We start from the raw sequence: 20,051 nt of genomic DNA, 5'->3' as shown, positions 1-20,051 counted from the left end.
ACATGTTGAGCAAGTCCAGCCGACTCGGATGCAGATCAATTTACTGGGGGAGTCTATCTGACTTGCCCCTCATTGTGTGCTTAGCGCGATAATTAACTAGGATTCTAAAACGGCACATTCATCATTTGCTCATAAACTAACACTTTTGGATATTATGAAGATGTATTTAAAAAAAAGGCATGAATAATCAAAGGCTGAGCACTCTCCTCTTCTGATACTCTGCACTTAGATAATTAGTTTGACATTATCCTCTCACCTGTGCACAAGTGGAACAAGTGGATCAACACATACTCTGAGTATGATAGACTCTTTGTATCTTGTGTATATATATGGAACAAGAATTATTCCCCAAAAATGTATTCAAAAGAAAAGAATTTAAACAAATTGAATCAATTTCTATATTAACTCGGCTTTGCATGTATAAGCAGTATATTAAGTGTATAAATTATCTCTAACACATTATAATGCATTTGTAAGCAGATATAAAAACCCTTATATTATTTATCCTTTCCTCTATGAAGGAACAATATTGTAACTGGTGTATAATCAGTTAATGAATGATTGATAATGCTGCTTAACAAACCTTAGAAAAACGAGTCTTACCGAATTAAATAAAATGAAAAATGTGATCTTAACTCATTTCCTTTTTTTTTTTGCAGCATGTTTTTGCCTTCATCAGTATTGCGACTAAACTCAGCTGTCACAGAAAACCAAACCTTAGTATGAATAATATTAAATACATATTCAATCAATAAATCAAATGTTATATTAAAAGTTTACGATTCAATAAAATAAATACATATGTATTTTTTTGTTTTTGTTCATTTCACAAAATAAATACAAAACACATGAACGGAAATGTAAATGAAAGGTCGAAGTATATGAGTATATGAGTGGTAGGTATATATATATATAAATAAATATATATATATTTGTCTGATTCTATGTCCATATGAAACATAGTTTATACGATTATAATTGTATCTGTAGCCCAGGTACAGTCATAATTACAGATAAACAGATTAATAAACAAGTACTATATGTAATAAACATCTTTCTGCTGTCAACATCGATACATTATGGTCTTTTAAAACAGGTTATTATTTAGAGTTGATATTCTGTGTATACATGCTGAGTTTGATGGGGTTAAAATAAAGCAATATCCTCATCTACTGAATATCCTCATCTACTGAATATCCTCATCCAGACTGGTGAACTGTTAAAACTAGAGGCCAAAACCCACAACGGTGCCACAGAAATCGCTCACATGGACCTAACCATGATAGAGGACAGCCTCCATCAAAAGAAGGTAACCCCGAGTCCCCGGACTGATACATCACACTTTAATTCAATAGGGAGTATTTACTTGCGATCAATTTAGTAAGGTGAAACAGTCATGTAAAACAGAAGAGCGGTGGCATGACAGTTTGGTTAGACCGTCTTCAGAGACCTCTTGCTGCAGGCAGAAATCATGTCTCTGTCATTCTATATCATCAATTTTAATTATCCTCACAAGTGCTCATTCTGCTCCAGGCAGCAGTGGGAGAGGCAGAATCTGGGAAAAATTCCTTTAATTTATTTGGGACGTGAAGTGTGAGGTGAGACCTCTGTCTGTCACAACCCCCCCACCCCCCCATCCACGCTCCACCGCCACGCCACCTCACCCAAAAACCACATTCACACTATGTCTGTTTGCACTTCCACACACACACACCGGCACAGGCATCAGGTGTATGCATACAAATATGTAGTTATGAATAAGTACATCTGTTCATTCCTGGATACATGTACAAACTTTTTCTTGCCTTATATCCTCTTTCCTCCTCGAGCCGTGTTTCTTGTGCTGTTGCAGCGCCCCGCGAGGAGTCAACCAATAGGTCAATATAGCAAAGGTCATGTAGCTCCTTACCAATCTCCTGCTGCAACTAAACACTGCACACATTTAGTGATCATTACGAGACCCCCAGTTCGTTCTGTCCCCAATAACTTAGCGGGGGGCTCACTGGCCATTGCCCCCCTGCTGGGTTTAGACCACCTTCTATTTACCGACATTCAGACTATACACTCACTGTTTGTGGGGTTTTTGTAATTGGTTGCATGGAGCTGGATTAATGGGCTCATTATGATGTTGTGACTCTGAGGTTTAACATATCTGTGGTTCGTCAATATTTGAATTAAAAACATAACGTTAGTAGAAAACTTAATCCGGTCATGGTTACGTTTCCAACAAAACACATTGACACATTACTGCAGTTTAAATGTAAAAGTAATTTCTAGGATACATTGTTGCTGTCCAGACAATACTGGCGATGAGGGGATGATTGAATGCCAACAATTTTTAAATTTTCAATTTCTACAACGTCCAAGAATTTCACCTAGGTTTGAGTAGGGTCAGGAAAAGATTGTGGTTAGGGTTTAAAAAATGTTAACACAAAATCTCATTACATTAAGGCCATGACCTCCTGGTTTGGCACTGAACGCTGGCATTGAATGTAAAGCTTGTAGAATTGTCCAGTAGATTCCCGGGATGCTGGACAGAGCAGATAAGCAAAAAGCGAGTGTTAATATAAGAGTTGCAACAAGCCTACACAGACAATTACAACATCCTGAACGTAACCTGGGAAACATGCAGCAACAAGTTTGGCTGAAGTTTAAAGAGGCTATACGAGTCCATCTCTAATTTATAGCTTCGTTTTATGACATAATATTCAGTCATTAAAGAATGGGCGGGGTATTTCCTGCCAGTTGATGCCATTATTAACCAAACAATGTCTGTTGCTCAATCAGTGATTGGAAATCTCTAGCACATACGTACACAATATGGTTAAAGCCAATTGAGGCAAATTGCATGCATTTTTAGGATCATTGAGTTATTAGCATCACTAGAGGGGGCAGAAAAACACACAAAAAAAATCTCCCTGCTAATTGCAATCAATTTCTTCCTTTCAGAGAAACTTCCGATGCCTCCCAGTATTTTGGCCCTCTGTGGATTTCAAACAGGGATTCGCGGTTCTCGTCCGAAACACGGCATTGTAGGCCACCGAGTGCAGATCTGCTGAAACGTGTAAAACATACAGCGAGAGCTACTTAGGCACTGCTCTGCATACAGCCATAGTCATAAAGAGCTGGCACGGATGACCCATAAAAAGACATGATTAATAGAAACATAGGATGGCCTGTGATTGGCAAGTGCTGAAAAGTGAAGCCGTCAGAATAAGGAGCTGATAATGAGTTCTGGCTCCGGTGAAAAAAAAAAAATCCTCTTGCTCCGGGGGGCGAAAAAGAAAAGGAACGTCCCCCTCCATAAAAAAGAGGGAAGGATAAAAGAAATAAGTTGGAGGAAATCACTGACCGGCTTTAATGTTTCACTGTCAGCTGAGTGTCAGGGATTTGCCGTCATAAAGATAGTGAAAGCTCAAGAGCTGGTGCTTACCAAGAATTAATCAGTTTAGGTTTTGGTCCTGAACATAAAATGTCAGGCGTTGCCTCTCAACTCCTGTAGGTGATTTCTTTAAGCCGAACAACACAATAATCCCACTCTCACTTCTACTGAAGGTCAAAGTTGGTCAGTGAGCCAAGAAATACCACATCAGAGCCTCCTTCCTCCTCAATCGCTGCGAGTATAAATTACGGAATTAGTGTATTGATTGCCAACTATGGCTCCGAGCGATCACTTTTACAGCCATGACAAGATTATTTTATCCTACTTTTCCTGTATTGCTATATGTTGAGCTTGAGTTATTCCGCCGGCATGGGAAGTGACAGCTTGAATTTATTCAATAAAACGGAGCAGTTAGGAGAGCCAGTGAGGCAAAAAACAGAAAACATGGCGTGAGGGAGGGAGATGGCGCTCCCGCCCGCGAGCCTGCCATCCTAAATAAAGAAAGATATCTGCCCAAATGGAGCGCTGATCAATACATTCATACAAACACAAGCACATCATTTGTTAAGTCTTGGGCGATAACCTTGCACTGTTTCGCATGGGAAACCGCAGGATTGAGAAAAAAAAAGACGCCATAAATTACAGATAATAGAGTAATTTGTAGTATATGAATGAGTAGAGGGGGTGTGTTTTTTTTTTCATTCATTGAACGCTACAGAGTATATTCAAATAGGTCAAATAGGAGCGTGTCCTGGAAAGAAAAGGCCACAAAGTTCTAAAACTCTTTTAATGATCATTTCTCAGTTTATTAAAACTTAATTTACAACTGGTTAAAGGTAAATGGCAATTTGTGACTGGAGACCAAAATTATAAAATCTTTGGATGAGGTTTTTCTGAATGAGTCCTATATCTTCCTTTCTAACAACAGACACACGAGGACACACATGATAGATAGACAGATACTTTATTGATCCCGAGGGTAATTCGGCAATGCACAGGCTATGCACAAGCATAGAAGTGACATGATACCTATTTGTTCTTCCTGCATTACTGCAAATTACCACTGGTGCCTAAAAAATGCACAATGAAAGTTGGTTAGAAAGATATTAAATGTTTATAGGCCTTCATATTAGTGTTCGGGGGGGAAACACTCACTGTGAGTGTGTCCTGGGAAAAAAAGGCCACAAAGTTCTAAAACTCCTTTTAAACAATAATATCTCAGTTTATTATAACTTAATTTACAACAGATTGAAGACAAAAGAATAATAAAATAATGACATCATTGGATGAGGTTTTGATGAGTCAATGTATTGATCGTATCTTCTGTCCAGCAGCAGGCACACAAGGACACACATGCACAAGCATACAAGTGGCATGATACTTGTTTCTGCTGCCTGCATGTGGCTGCAAATTAGCACTAGTGCCTCTGACAATAGATAAAAGTTAGTTAGAAAAAGATTAAATGTGTTTGTTAGGCTTTCACTACACATTATTATGGAAGACACAAACTGTAAACAAATAGTTTTATTGCTTCATTCAACGATATATGTTTTTAAAAACTTGAGTGTGTCCAGGAAAGAAAAGGTTGCACATTTCTCAAAACTTTTTAAAACAATAATCTCTGTTTTAAGGGTTATGAAACGAATTTTCTCTCAACAGCTTCACTTCAATACGGGAACGTAGTGACAGTAAGATAGTGAAATCAAACTGGCATGAAACAAACAGTCAGACACATTATCAGACGTAAGCACACACATTGTCTGAAATACTCCTTTATCTTACATGAAAAGGCTGTGAACATGCAACTAAGGAAAAGGACACATTTTAAGTTGAAGGTATAATGGCTGTGATAGTGGATATTTATAAAGAACAGTTTTGTGCAATAACAATTTTTAAAAAGAAAACACATCTTCACATATAAAAGAATGTTTTCTTTTCTAACTGCCATATAACAAAAGTTAAACCAACCACGATTCGTTCTCAGTGAAGGTTGTTTGTGCTGCAGCAGCCGGTCGAGTAAAAAAAAAAAAAAAAGCAATATTACATGTGTGCTGTGATTGATGTACCTTCCCATTTATAATCTAATTTGTATTGGCTTTCACTTATTCCCAAAGCGCCTCACAATTATAAAGGTATGGTGCTAGTAAAGCTAGTACACCAATGATACATATACTGTGTGAAGAAAGACAAACTACAGACATTAAACAAAGGCATTTTCACATTATACATTCTGTTAAGTTTATTACCATAGGTTTATAATACTTGGTACAACTCTTCATATTTGTGATTTGAAATACAGATCATTTTGAACACGTATAACTTTTGTTAAGTCCCAGATCAGAGGGAAGATTCTTCACCCAGTTCAATTGATAAGAAACCGAAATGTATAAATAATTGGAACCAATCGGTGAAAACAACATTAAAGAGCGGGGCTGTGCCTCAGTCCGCACATGACAGACAGGCATCCTCGGCCTGTATTGCATCAGAATGACAGGACCCAACACAAGTAATCTGACACATCTTGATCACAGCACAGTCCTGATCTTTCTGTCACACTGGGGATTAAAACAGAAACACAGGGCTAACAAGGGTCAGATATGAAATTTCAAGGAAGTGACAGATGACAGGACAAACAATTAAGTGTCAGTACGCTGACCTTGGGGCAGCGGTTTTACACCATGACCCTCAATGCATTAGTCATTCCACCGGCAGCATGAAGAGAGACAGAGGAGGAGGAGGAGGAGGAGGAGGAAGGGGGGGGGGTGGGCTCACCGCTCTTGTCCATCCGGCGCCACGAGCCCCAGTGTTGTTCATTGTTTAGTATTTATGATTAAAAGATGTACAGCGCTATGGAAATCGGAGAGCGAGCCATTTGTCTTTGTCTGCTCAGCCTCCTACAGTATTCTGTGGGAGTTGTAGAGGTGCAACTCAAGGTAGTAGCAGTCCTCAAGCGCAGATAAATGAACACCACGAAGTGAAGAAATAAAGATGTGATACCCTCCTTACTGATTTTGGTCCTGTGGCTCACAGTTGTGTAGAATATTTAGTATTTTAAAAACACGGTTCCAGGAGGAGCCGCTATCAGCCTTTGGGTTTTTCCACTGTGGAAGCTGTAGATTAGAAGTGCACCTCAGAAATCACGGACGTAATTACTCATGGAGGAAGCACAACATGAGAGAGAAAAAGCCATGTTCTGCTGAGTATTGCTTTTAGGGGAGGCGGCCAAACAAGCGATGGTGGCGCCGTAATCAGTCAAACCCGACTCCTGCTTCTTCAGGTGGTGCAGCAGTTTTACCTTAAGAAGAGTAGCAGTGTCTTTTTTAATACAGCAGGAGAACACGCATATCCCTCATGCCTCTCTATGACCCAAAAGTTACGAGGCAAACTATTAATTAGAATTAATAGACAAATACAAATGTTACAGCTTCAGATAAAGTGTATATGTAAATGCCACATATGTGACCATTAAATGCAATTAAATAAAAGAGCTATTGTAGAATTAACAGTTGTAGCCAAAGCATCATTGTTGATACTTTATATATTTTAGTAAAAGTACAAATGTAAGGTTGACACTGTTTTTCCTTGTTCCACCTGTTGAACAAATTTTAAAAACCATAAAATGTCACATTCCTTAAAAAGCAGTATGACTACTACTAATAATATAACTATTTACGCAAAATAACTTTTTAAAATCATAGATATAATATTTCTTATAATAACTAGTACTACTACTACTGCCCTGCACCTTGAAAAACAATGAACTAATTAATCGTTAATTTCAAAATGTTTTTTTTTTTTAAATCATCATAGACATTGGCCAGCCTGGTTTCATTTCTCTGTGACAGCTGGTGACGCTTCCCCGTGATTCACAGTAATCCACTTTTTATTATGAAGAAAATACTGGTATTTTTTTATACAGTGGGGAATGAAGGAGTATTGTAGATGGCAGGGACATATGGTCTAAACACGCTTAGATATTAAAAGCCGAAAATCTCCGGAACAAAATTCAGCAGTTCAGGACGATAGAAATGATTTCACAGTTTTGAAGTCATTAACTTAAGGACATTCTTGGATATATTAGAAAATGTGCGAATGTTAAGCTCTTATTCTTCAGCTCTAAAACTCATCAGGTAATACAAATTTTGTTTTCTATAAAAGAGACACCTGTTTTGGCCTAGAATTACAATTTACAAGTTCAAACTATTTCTATTTCTATATCTATCATATGATTTATTATATTTATTTACAGGTACAGTGTTGCATTGTATTTTTGGCTTACTGCTCAAAGATTTCAAGCCAATACCAACATTTGGAAGAATAAATGTGAACATCTCATTAAAAAAAAGAAATTGGGCAAAGTCTGTATGATGATATAACAAGTAAACTGAGGCAAATTGCCACACTGTGTAATATGCAGTGTAAGCTGGTAGAGCAGAAAACAGTATATACTGCCAATGATCCAGAATCCTGCAGACATATATTAACTCCTCATGTAATAAGGTAACACACCGATGATTAAGTGTAAGCACTTTGCCTCACACTGTACACTCTAGCTGCTTTGATAATGCATACTATTATGTAAATGAGTGTGACATGACCCAAATCTGCTCCGTGTAAATTAATGTATTTTACCTTTAAGATAAGATGTTGCATTTCCACAATGCTGTTTGTGTAATACGTTAACACGGAGGTAGAGCCGAGACTTTGTAGATAAATAAAAGTGGCATAAATTACATTAAGATGAAGCTGCTGAGCAATTCTCCCACTAAATGATTTCCATAAAAAGCATTAATATTATTCTATTAGCAATAATAGACTTTTAAAGGTGCAAAACAAATGTCATTAGTCATTTGTGAGTTCCATGCTACTAATTCAATAGCTTCAGCAAGTTGTTCAGTCATTCAGTCTCTTAATCCAAGAAACACACAATGTACCCGAGGGGGCTTATTGTATATTTTTTAAAGCCATTTTATTCTTACTAATCTGTAGTAAATATGTAATATGTCATTTTTCAGATTATAGGTTTATGCGATAACATTTAGTAAAAAAAATAAGACCCCTGTGTTTACTTCCTATTCTTCTAAACTTTCATTTTGACAGAATTACATAACTTTATTTGTTGTTCATTGCGATGTACTGGCTAGTTTGGGTGCAGAGATATTAGATGTTCGCTGTAATCTGTTGGGGGCAAATCCTACTAACAGGAGATAAAGGAAGACAATATGGAGAAATCCTGACAAATGTAAAGCTGAATCAAAACCATACAAGGGAAGGATACCCGGCTTTGCAAATGAAAACAAGCGAAAAAACAAACAAACAAACACGCAGAAGTTTAAGGAGCAGATAAGTGGGGTTATGACCGCTACAATATGAAGCGGCGGGGTTGACTGGATGGAAAAGGGGGCTGGGGACACCTTTTTTAAACTACTTCTCCTGCAAACAGCATTATCTTGATTAAAGTTTAATTAAGGATCACATTTGGCTGTGCCTTTCACAGCGATCTACATGAGCAGATTTCCGAGGGCTTAACTTTATCGCTGGGAAAATCCTCCTTTATTACTTTCAACCTGTTGTAAAAGCTGTTGGCACGGAGGGACGGCTGCCTCATTCACTGGCCTTGTTTGCTTCTGGAAAAATCCGGAGTCTCAGGAGATCTCCCCACAGTGGTTCAATTTAATATCTGTCCTATCACTACAAGGCTCAGGCTCATTATTAATGATACTATTCATTAATTTCTTGTTGGGCTGATGTTATTTATTAAAATATTAAAGGAACCTCCTGAGACACTCTCACGTAATGAGGGATGTGTCCTCCTTCCACAAACCCCCTCCTCCCTCGCTACACCCCCCCCCACCCCCCCCACCCCACCCCACCCCCCCCCACCCCACCCCTCCTATACTGGATGGATGGTGGGTGGAATTACCCCACTCGGACGCTGCTAGCCTGCACACCCTCATTAGTCGTTCTCCAGGGCTGAGTGACACCATAAATCCATTCTGCATGTCGACCAACGGCAGCCATATACAAACGCACAGCACTCGCCTCGCCCCGTTAATGAGCCATTCCCATGCACAGGGAATTGACTAGTGTCCGTCCGCCATAACTGGACAGTATTTTTTGGAAGAGCTAAATTGCAGCCGCAGCCGTATAGATCGAGGGCGTCGGAGAACCGTTTCACTCCTCATTAATAAACTATCATGTTATAAACTTGGAATTGAACTGATTGGTCAGGGCGGTGGAAGAATACAGAGTGGTGCTCAATGTTAAAGTGACATTGCTATAATGCTTGTCGACAGGATTAAAAAGACAAAGCTATTTCTCATTTACACCAAGTGTATGAACGTGAACCGTATGGAGAGGGAAATTGAAATTGATAGAAAGTGATGGAGGTGATTCCACAACAAAATGTATTTCATTATATAGATCTCAATAGTGTTTGGGAGAAATTACTCTGAAGCATTGAAGCGCCTTGTTAACAAATTAAAACAGCTTTTTGATTTTGACATTAGCAAGAGAACTGCACAAAAACACTCACTGATAAAGCCTCTGAGGGAAAAGTGTGGAAGCGAGACACGTACCAGAGGACCGGACTTCACAGCTTCCGTCGGTCTGGCAGCCTAAATGTGTATATGTTGCCTGTTTCCGACCTCAAGGATCCTGCACGTTACACACAGAAGCCCCAAGAATTCATTAATCATGATAATTAATCTGATCCAATTATATTGCAAAGAATATAACAAATTGCAGGGAAAAATAATGATCTATCACTGCCATGTCACAGGGATGTGGGACTAAAGCAGTAATTAGACAGAGGGATTTTAAATAGTACACACTGCGGCTCTACTCTTTGAATCTGATGATGTAATTAGAGGCGAAGTTGAACACAGTGTTTTTGTGGGTTCAACTAATGAAGGTGGAGCTCGAGGTTTTTCGAAGCAAGATGTACAAGTTATTAATGGACCAAGGACTGAACAGTGTCCATTTTATTATATACTGTATGATGCTTTCCTGCCTATTACACACAGTCTTAGAACTGAACGTTATGTCTGTTTTTCAAGAGCTCCTGAATGGTGAAGTATGTGCGGTGCGTGATAGAAACGCAACGACAGGCTTCAGTCGACTTTTGATCTCGGCGTTGCGACGAGTACAAACACATGTGGCGCTTATCACGGCTGCTCAAGAGCATCTCCACAACAACAACGCGCCGCTGATGCTCTCAAACATGTAAAGATGCAATAATTTTTCACAGAGACTCGCGGAGCAGCTAAATCCTCTGGCATAAACCGCATCCCATATACGGTAAACCCACTGTTTGTCACCAGATAAAGCGGCGTTGTGCTAAACCGCCGGCGCACATACAGCCCTGTATGTACTCTGCTCAACATTATCACTTAATCACGAGTAAGCTTCCCCTAATAGGGAACAATAAAAGTGGATATGAAAATAGACAGCCTAGAAAAACCATAAAGTAAAGAGACTGAATGTTCTCCACAAAAAAAAGAAAAGAAAAGCCCTATAGAAATCCTCCTGTGCTCCTTGTTGTGGATTCGTTGGCTTCTCGCGAGCGCAGAATTAATCACCTGCCTGCCTCTGCTGGTCTCTGTGCTAGGACCTGAGGACGGAGGTAATAAGACGGGCCCTTCAGGGACGCACTGCCGAGTATAAATATCAGCTGCTGTGCATATGTAAATCACTCGCAGATTTATTTATTTCTTAATTCCTTCTCAAAGGCTCAAGTGTGCTAATATCAAATAGCGAGCTTTTAGGGGACTGTTTAATGGCTGTTGGTGGGTGGTAGGGAGCGGTGGACTCGCCAGTTCATGAGTAATTAAGGGGTGTTTTGCCGAGCATAAATAATGCTGTTTGTATTGGCCCGGTGCAGGAGTGGAGGGAGGAGGAGGAGGAGGAGGAGGAGGGTGTGCAGTGGGGCGGAGGTGAGGCGGTGGTGGTGTGTTGGGCAGACAGGAACAGCAGGGGTTAACCCCTCCGCACACACCTCTGCTCGGCACTCGGCTCCTCTGAACAGGCCGGAAAGAGCCTCATTTGTTGGTTCTATGCCGCTCAGCAGTACTAGAGAGAAAATGATTGTTCATGAAGATCACTGTGGTGTCGGGAGAATTACAGCATTACCCAATTGTTTTATGATTAAAATTGATATCAGAACTAAGTATCAGTGCTTATTGACAACATGTAATATGTCTACTATTAACAGCACACATATGAATGTCATGGTATGTTTGTTCCTTGAGACAAATCATTTTTTTTCTATAAAATCTTTCTTTGTTATTCAAAGAAACACAAAATTACAGACAAATACACTAAATATACAAATTATGACGAATCCCAACCATCCCATCTCCCGGATCCAGCTAGGCCTACAGAACATCACTGCAAAAGATCCTTGACGTTCATTGAGATTGAATACCACGCTTCAATAACAAAAAAAACTAATACCCACTAACATCTGTCTTTTGTCTGCAAAGGGAATGGATACAATCAGAACTCACTCCTGGGTAAAGTGACTCTGCAGTAGACAGGTTTTTATCGGCCAATGTTCCAATCGGCAGTAATGGAAACATGACGCAAGGTGAACATGCTAATTTCTTTGCGTTGACGTGTAAAAACCTGTTCACTTTTGTGTACTTTTTGTTTTTAACATCTTGGGAACAACGTGCAACGACAATTTTGTCTTTGTATCGTGCGAGATGCAACACTGGCAAGACAGCGAGGTTTCAGGCGTGTCGCTCTCCGGAGCATTCGTGATGTCGAACATGACTCACCGAGAAAAAAAAGAGAGAATGACAAACTCCTTTGGCAATTAGTAATATTAGTAATAATGGAGTCAATTGTGTTTTTTGAGCGTGATTATCTGCGTTTAAAAAAAATATTGTATGACTGCGAATCTGTGTTACACAATATCCAAGAGAGATAAGAGAGGGAGTCAGGAGGCTTCCAGCACATTGGCAAACAGATGTTGATATATTTACACTGGTTACTCGTGCATTACAATGTGAATTTAAAGATTTTTCTTCCGTGCTTTATCTAAGATGAATATTTTTATTGATGTTTAATAACCATTCATACACCCTGTTTTGAAAGGTGCTCATCTGAAAAAAAAAATTACAAGTTTTCGATCCTTGCATGTAATTTATTCCATGGGGATTAACTGCATACATCTGTTACACTGTGTTAACTTAACAGTCCTTTCATGAGGCTTTGTAACAAATTCAACAGAAAAAAAAATCTTCTGAACAGTGTGTACTCCAAGTCATGTCAGAGCCGGGGGATTTTCACTGGGGTAGGAAATAGAGTTATTTCCTCACACATTAGTAGAGGAGTTGACAGGCCATAGAATGTACTGCACTTGAGCGCACTAATGGTCAGTGAGTACCGCCGCCCACCCCCCACCCCTAACACCACCACCGCAGACACCAAAGGAGTAGGTGCAATTATCTATATTATATATATATATATATATTCTTCTCTGTTGTCTCGTCTTCTCCTCTCGCCAACGTGTTCCCCTACACTTAAAGATGCTCGGGTATTTGCAGCTCTAGCAGTCACAGAAGATACCACTTGATTTTCTCACAGAAAAGGTATTAAACCTTGTAAAATAGATACAAAATTAGAGCAAGTGTTTACAAGAGAATCTGGGGTTTGTGTTCCACAACTCAAAACATCCATCATGCCTATGAAATATGTTTTTGCCTAAACACAATCAACACAACAAGTGCTGCGGCTTTGCCACGAGAGGAAAAAACAAAGCTCAAGAGGAAACAAGTGACTCTAAACGGTGCTCTACTTTATGAAACCGCGATCCAGTGCTGCCTCGAACAAAGAGGCAACACACATCCTACCCTCCACCTCCTTTCAGTTTTAGGTGCCACAAAGGACTGTGCTCTTGAAGAGAAACAGACTCACAATATAGGCTTACAAGTTCCTCTGGGTACAATTATACCATATCTCTCTAGTAACAAGTGGCTTAGGTAAGGAGGACAAGGGGACAACCTCTTGAGTATAACAATTTAGCTGTCATGACTGTGTGGCAGGACCCGGTCCTGTTTGATAAGTCAGCTGATCCCCAGAGTGGGAAGATAATCGCGTCCAGCCCATAGAACCAATAAATCAATCTGGTTTAACAGCCACGATTTACAGACCTCCGTTCAGCTCTATCAACAAAAAACATCAGTGTGTGCTGTGAAAAGAAGCCTTCGCCATTTCTCACCATCAAGAAAAACTAAAGTAGGCAGTTTGCAATAATATCAAATGATGAGGATTACAAAAACAAGTGTAACATTCATGTTATGGTATATATGATTCATATAATAATGAATATTTGATTAGGGTTGGGGTTACCCTGGGATCTGTATTCATGTTATGGTATTTATATGAAAGGGGCAGGTTAATATAAGATTTTTCTTCTTCCTTCCACTGTAAGAAATTGTTTTGTTTTGGATAAAAACTGAAATGAATACAGAAAATTAACAAAACAAATAAGCGTAACTAAATTCCAACAACAGTAGAACAGTAGTAGTGTTTAATGCAATCTTATTATTTATCTAACATTTCTCTGTCTTCCAGCTAATTAAAAATGATGAATTTGTCATAACTGATGATGCCACAGAACAGCCACTGCTGCTTGATACAAACGATCAAAGACAGCCAAGAGAATACAAGTTTCCACTATCACCTCCACGGTCATGCACACAAAAGACTTGTTTATTCATTAGACTTTAATAAGCGGAGGTATCAGAGCAGTAACACGCTGGGATTGTTTGTGACTCACCGGGAGGTACTGTAAATCTAACAGGGACTGGCAGCACCTGTGCCCCCACGTTCCAGCTGCCAGCGCTGTGCTGCGGGGCCCAGGAGAGGCACATTAGCCGGGGCTGTGACTGGAGCACCGCTAGCCCGGTCATGCTGGGGAAATGTCAGCCGCGAAACCAGCCAGGTCCACTGAGCCCTGAGCCTGACTCTGGCGCCCAGCATGACTCTGACATGATCATGGACGGCGGTTATGACACATGTAAGCAATGACTCCACACGGCTATCTGATCAGCATTATGCCACTGTCAGAAGGCTCTGACTACAGGAGCGTGATGGGAGCGGTGATAGGGCTCCCTCGCTCATATGGGTCAGAGATGGAGGCGGCCGGTCCACCTCCCTGAAAGCACCACACTCCACCCCGCTCGCTGCCAACGTATGAAAAGACTCACAGACAAAGGATTTCTTATTCATTCATTTATTTCCATTAATCTTTTTATTTATTTCTCACTTGATGTATTTATTTTTAATGAACACACAAGTAGAATTTAAAATTCACCGGGAGCTAAATAAGCATTATTTGTCATAAGCTCGCGTGTGCATCAGCCATCAATCACCGCCATCAGAACTGCCACAGTCTGCTGTCAGGGCCTATTACCGCTGAATTCATTTCCCTCAATTAATTCAAAATCTAACCCCTTGACAGCCACCAATGTATGTTGTTTTTTATATCCACCCACCCACCTATTTGTCAAAATGGACTCAGCGACAGTACAGTAATGCATTCATTATAAAAATGAGAAACAATAGTCCACACATACCATTAATTAACTCAGCATTTTAGAAAAGACAAATATACAGGGGCAGCATGCAAATACAATGGTCCCCGCGCCGATAAACATTTTAACTACACACAGAATCAGCTCACTGTTGAATATTCTCTCAGAAAAAAACAGGGATAACGTGCTTTGTCGCGTCTGAGGAGTATAACTATAGATTTCACAGGAGAGTTTAATGTCTGATGCTGCAGGTTTTCTGATGACAATCAGCTTATAATGCCACATGGGATTCCATCAGTTAAGAAAAGAAAAGGAAATGTCATCAGAGTGTATTACTGTCTGATGGTTTGTCTTATCTAAATCACTGCCACATCCTCGTATATACAGAGATATGAGCATAACCAACTAAATAGGAAGAGTACATAATAAATAAAAGATCTCCTTATCGCGGAGGCTACTGTATCCGATTAAACAACAGTTTTGTGTCGAGCAGAACAAGGAGACTTTCACGCAGGGTTAAAATTAATTAAGTGTGAACATGATTTAACTTCGGGATATCATTTGAAGGTATAATTGCCCATAGGGATTTAAATGAACTCGGTGGGCTGCAGAGTCGCCCCACTGTGCTGCCCATGTTGGGAAATGTCCAGTGTTAAAGATTAATTTGCATATTTGAGGGGAAAGTCTCAATCATCGGAACATTAAAAGAAAAAAAAAAGCTCACTATCAGATGATGCTTGACTAAAGTGTTGTCACCATGCAGAATCCACGATTACATTTTTAATGTGCACGATTCCAGTCACTTTAGGAGGGAAGCCTTTCAGCGTGCATATTAATTACACGGAGGGCTTTGTCATGTTAGGGTCACAGCAGCCATGCTATAGCTAAGCTGGGTCATTTGAAAGGGGAATGCAGTTGTGTGAGCCTGCTGTGCACAATACGGCCTCAGTCACAAGGCAAAGCGCTGGTGTGATTACCCGTTCAGCAATAAATACCAATTTCGCATCAGAACATGCAGAACTCATGCGTCTTAAGCAGTTCACAATAGGATTAAAATACGCCTATTAGACTGTGTTTATTACAGATTAGAAAGTTAGAACAGCCAATTGTTCTCAATACTTCTACAAACCTTTAATACAAGCAGGTTTTGCACCAGTATAGCTGCTTTCAGACATGCACTGTAGTGCGGATAATCTCCTGAAATTATCCTGGGGACTGTATGTGAGAACCCAAAAGTGAGAGTGAGTCTGAATAAACCCATGTGAGAATACAGCAGGAAATTATCTGGAGGTTTCCCCACAAGCAAGTAGGCAAGTTGATGACGTTTTTAAACACGTGATTGATGCAAAGCTGAAAAACAATAGAAAAATAAATATCAAAGTGGTCCAATACACGTAAGACGCCAACACAGACAAAAACACATGATCTCCGCAGCGGAATTTATATGTTGCATCTGCATTCTGCGCCAACGACTTGTCTGAACGGTCCGGAGATTTATGTCTTGTTGTGAACACGTCTGACCCTGAGAATCTCCTGCTCACTCTTCATATGTGAAAAGTAAAGTCAGGAGAAAGTCTGCCCCCAATTGTGCGGATATTTTCCTGAGTTAATGTCTGAAAACAGCTTATGGGGATGAAAACCCTTGTAAATTATGCTCATAAAACCTATGAGCATAAATACGTATGTTTCATTGTTCTTTTCCCACTTTTGTGACTCTACAACCTGTTCTTAAAAGAATACATCACAGTGTTGAACGTGTTTCCTGTGCACTGCCTTTGCCACAAGTGCTGCTTGACGAGAGCTCATGTGACATTTGGGAGGAGGGACGGGCATGAGTCGTGGCTGGTTAAGACATACAGCAGTGACTCAGCTCGCCGATGTGTGGGACATTTCTAACATCTCTCTAGGCAACCCCCCCATACATACACACACACACAAACACACACACACACACACACACACACACACACACACACACACACACACACACCAAACAACTCCAAATAGCTCTTAACAACTCCCAGACAACAAGAAGAAAGATTCTCTTCGTATTTCCTCCAGGGGCACAAATTAAAAACATATGTACATGTTACAGAGGGAAAAAATACATAAAGGATCCTGACAAACTTCTGTTAGAACACTATACTAGTCCAAATGATTTAGCGATGAAGTCACAGTTAAGTGTATTACCGTCTTTCTGTATTTATGGATAAAAGTGCTAAAAATGATGAAAACACACAGAAGAAAAGTTGTCCCAAGGGTTGACAGGATTTCTCAAGGGTTGTGTTGTGTTGCTAATATAAAGTATTGCTTGTCCATTGAAATTTTATAATATAAAGAATAATAACTAGCAACTCAAAATATACAGCACAAATGATATTGTCTTTCTGTGATATTTGCATCAGAAAGCCACACCTGCAGTGCTGTGTCCTTGGAATAATTACACTTGTACTGCTGTGGAGGTCATAATTCATTCTCCCTGTCCTGAACTTTGCTGTTAAAGAAGAAAGAAATATCACAACACCCTAATGCTAATGTCCATAAAGCCTTCATTGTGCTGTGGGAAGCATGAATTAGGTCCCACTCAGTATGTAGACGTGATATCCCAATCCTGCGATGTGTCCTTTTGAGGCACACCTAACAAGTTTGCCCGTTTCTGATTAGCTCAGCAGAAACTGTGATAGTTTACCTTGATAAATTAGAGGAGGCAAGATTTAATGAACGGAACATGGGGTCACCTTTGTTTCTTGGGGTGATACAATAAGAAAAAAAACAAAGAGATTTTTCTTACTGCCACATGCCTCTCCTTAATAATCAGATTTCTCATCCTCCTCGTAATAGAGGGTGCACAGAATCTCATTACCTTCTCTAGCTGAGGGGAGAGAGGCAACACTTCTTCTTTGACTTCCTCGGTAAACCGCGAAGGGGAGGGGAGGGAGAGGGCGAGGGGAGGGGGGGGTGGCGGCGGTAGAGAAAGCATGGGACACACAGAGTTCTGCTTATTTGCACATACATCGACGTCCCCTTACAGATATGTAAATGACTCAGGCGAAACCCAAATGCTAAAGTCTACACCATTAGTTTTCCACTTCATAATCTCCACATGGGGCCGTTAGGGGGATAATGTACCATACGATACATGGTTACTTTTAATTAATAGGGGAAAATGTATTTTGAAATTAATATTAAATCTAGATTAATGTGGAAAACATCACAGCTCTTTTGTAAATGTACAGCTGTGATCCTCTGTCAGCAAAAGGGAAAAAAGCAAAAGCGGTCCACTTGAGGAAAAAAAAACAAATCTGAATTCAAGAGGCGTGAAATTGTTAAATGGAACAAAAGAAGATCACAAGTTTATTTTTCGGGCCAAAATAAAGGGTGAGCATGGTTATCTTGTCACCAGAGAAAAGTCATACAGCCGAGAATAAAAAGGTTAAAATGTTGGTTAAGTTGCATCAAATTTTGCTTTTTTTCCTCTGATAATTATTTCGGAACAAGGCTCTACTTGTACACACATTATTTCTCTGAGCTAAATGCTAAATTCGGCAGGCTAACATGCTAACAGTTTGGACATTTACAACGTTTGCCACTTACTATCTTAGTTTAGTGCGTAGGCATGTATTGTTTATAAGATAGCACAAAACACACAAATTACAATTGATGCTCACCAGGGTCATTATGATTTATCCTCAGGGGAACATGAATGTTTAATTTTTGAGATTTGGACAAACATGGTTTTAGACTTCAAAATGTGTAATGAGGGTTTTCAGATTTATATTTGATTTAAGATGTATTCGTTTTATACAAGAATGAATGACAAATTAATAAATATTGAAAATAATAAAAAATAACAGTCTTTGGTTGGTTGGTTTCATATATATATACACCTTTTAATTATAAAATTCAAGTATTCATTAACACTAAAACTAGAGTCTACAGGCTCTAGTTAAACAAACTAAGTGCGTGGTCCAAAGCTCGTGATACAAGAGTGTTTAGGAATTGAGTCTAAATCCACTTTTTCTGGTTTAATGGCAGAAAACTTGGTTGATTCACAAGGCGCATGGTTCACAAGCTTTGCACTTCGTCTTTGAATTAATCATTGGGGTGTTTTGGGCATAAAATGCAATAACCAAGCAGAGTACGGTCTCCCATTCCCTTTAAAAGCCTGTGGCACTTGCACTTTGGTGAATCGCTATTACAGTAGCAGATTTCCCCTTTGTTACCGACTTCAGGCCAGGTTTTTGTTGGCAAAAGCACAATCACTGATTCAACAACACACCTGATTTGGGGAATATGACAACTTAGCAGCGACACTTGCATCACACTTGGTGCCGCTTAGCTCCAGGAGTAAGATAGAGCCCTAAATATAAATTGTGTTGCTTAGAAGCCTCTACATATACAATATAACAATCCCTAGTCTTTCCCCAAACTCTGACTTCACTGCAAGATATTTGAAAATAGACATGCCCGTACAGTACTCCTGTACTAAAACCCCCGCTGCAGTGATGTTGGTTTGCTCCACCAGCCTTCTACTGAGGTTTTCAGCAACATCTGTTTGATCTGCTTTGATCATCCTTCCTCTGACAGACCACAAAGTAAAAGTAAAAAGGACACTTCCTCCACCACCCAAAGTGACACAGGCCTGAATAACCCCCTGCATCCTCTGCTCTGTCCAAATGCCAGCCTTTATTGCCAGATTGAGCCGCGGTTAAACCAATCTGCACCTCTTGTATCTCCTGTCCCTAAATCCATCTTTCCGACATCAAATACTTCCTTGATCAAAACACTTCTGTATTTATCCCTCAACTCCCAAGCATCTAACGTTAGGCAAGCTTCACATCTGAGGGGTGTTTGTTTATATGCGTGTCACCGATGGGCGCCTCATGTTCACCGTGGCTCTTTATTTTGCGAACACATGGGGTGTTCCCACTTCCGTGAGCAGGAGGTGACAAAGCGTTTAGCAGTTCCTCGACTGTAAGTGACACATTTGGCTTCAGTTTGCGTTAAGCACAACAATTAATGCATGTTAATTCTTAATTATGCTAATTCCATTTGAAATGGGCTGTGAGGTTCTAACAGGGTGGCTGGGTGAGAGAGGATCCTTTGGCGACGTGCATGAGCTTGTT

The 20,051-nt window shown here is 39.9% G+C and overlaps 1 protein-coding gene across 2 annotated transcripts in view; it reads right to left on the bottom strand.

The window, feature by feature from the left end:
- LOC117755203 (probable glycerol-3-phosphate dehydrogenase) overlaps positions 1 to 20,051 on the bottom strand; it is a 96,944-nt gene that overhangs the window by 38,736 nt on the left and 38,157 nt on the right. Inside the window, exon 3 of one of the 2 annotated variants that reach the window (XR_004612554.1) lies at positions 9,946 to 10,039. The exons of the other annotated variant lie outside the window; for it this stretch is intronic. The gene's annotated coding sequence lies outside the window, so the exon portion shown is untranslated. Of the gene's footprint in view, positions 1 to 9,945; positions 10,040 to 20,051 lie in introns of those variants that run through there. 2 annotated transcript variants of the gene reach the window in all.

This window comes from Hippoglossus hippoglossus, chromosome 21 (assembly GCF_009819705.1).
Source record: "Hippoglossus hippoglossus isolate fHipHip1 chromosome 21, fHipHip1.pri, whole genome shotgun sequence".
NCBI lineage: Eukaryota > Metazoa > Chordata > Actinopteri > Pleuronectiformes > Pleuronectidae > Hippoglossus > Hippoglossus hippoglossus.
This window is presented reverse-complemented; position numbering and strand designations above follow the sequence as displayed.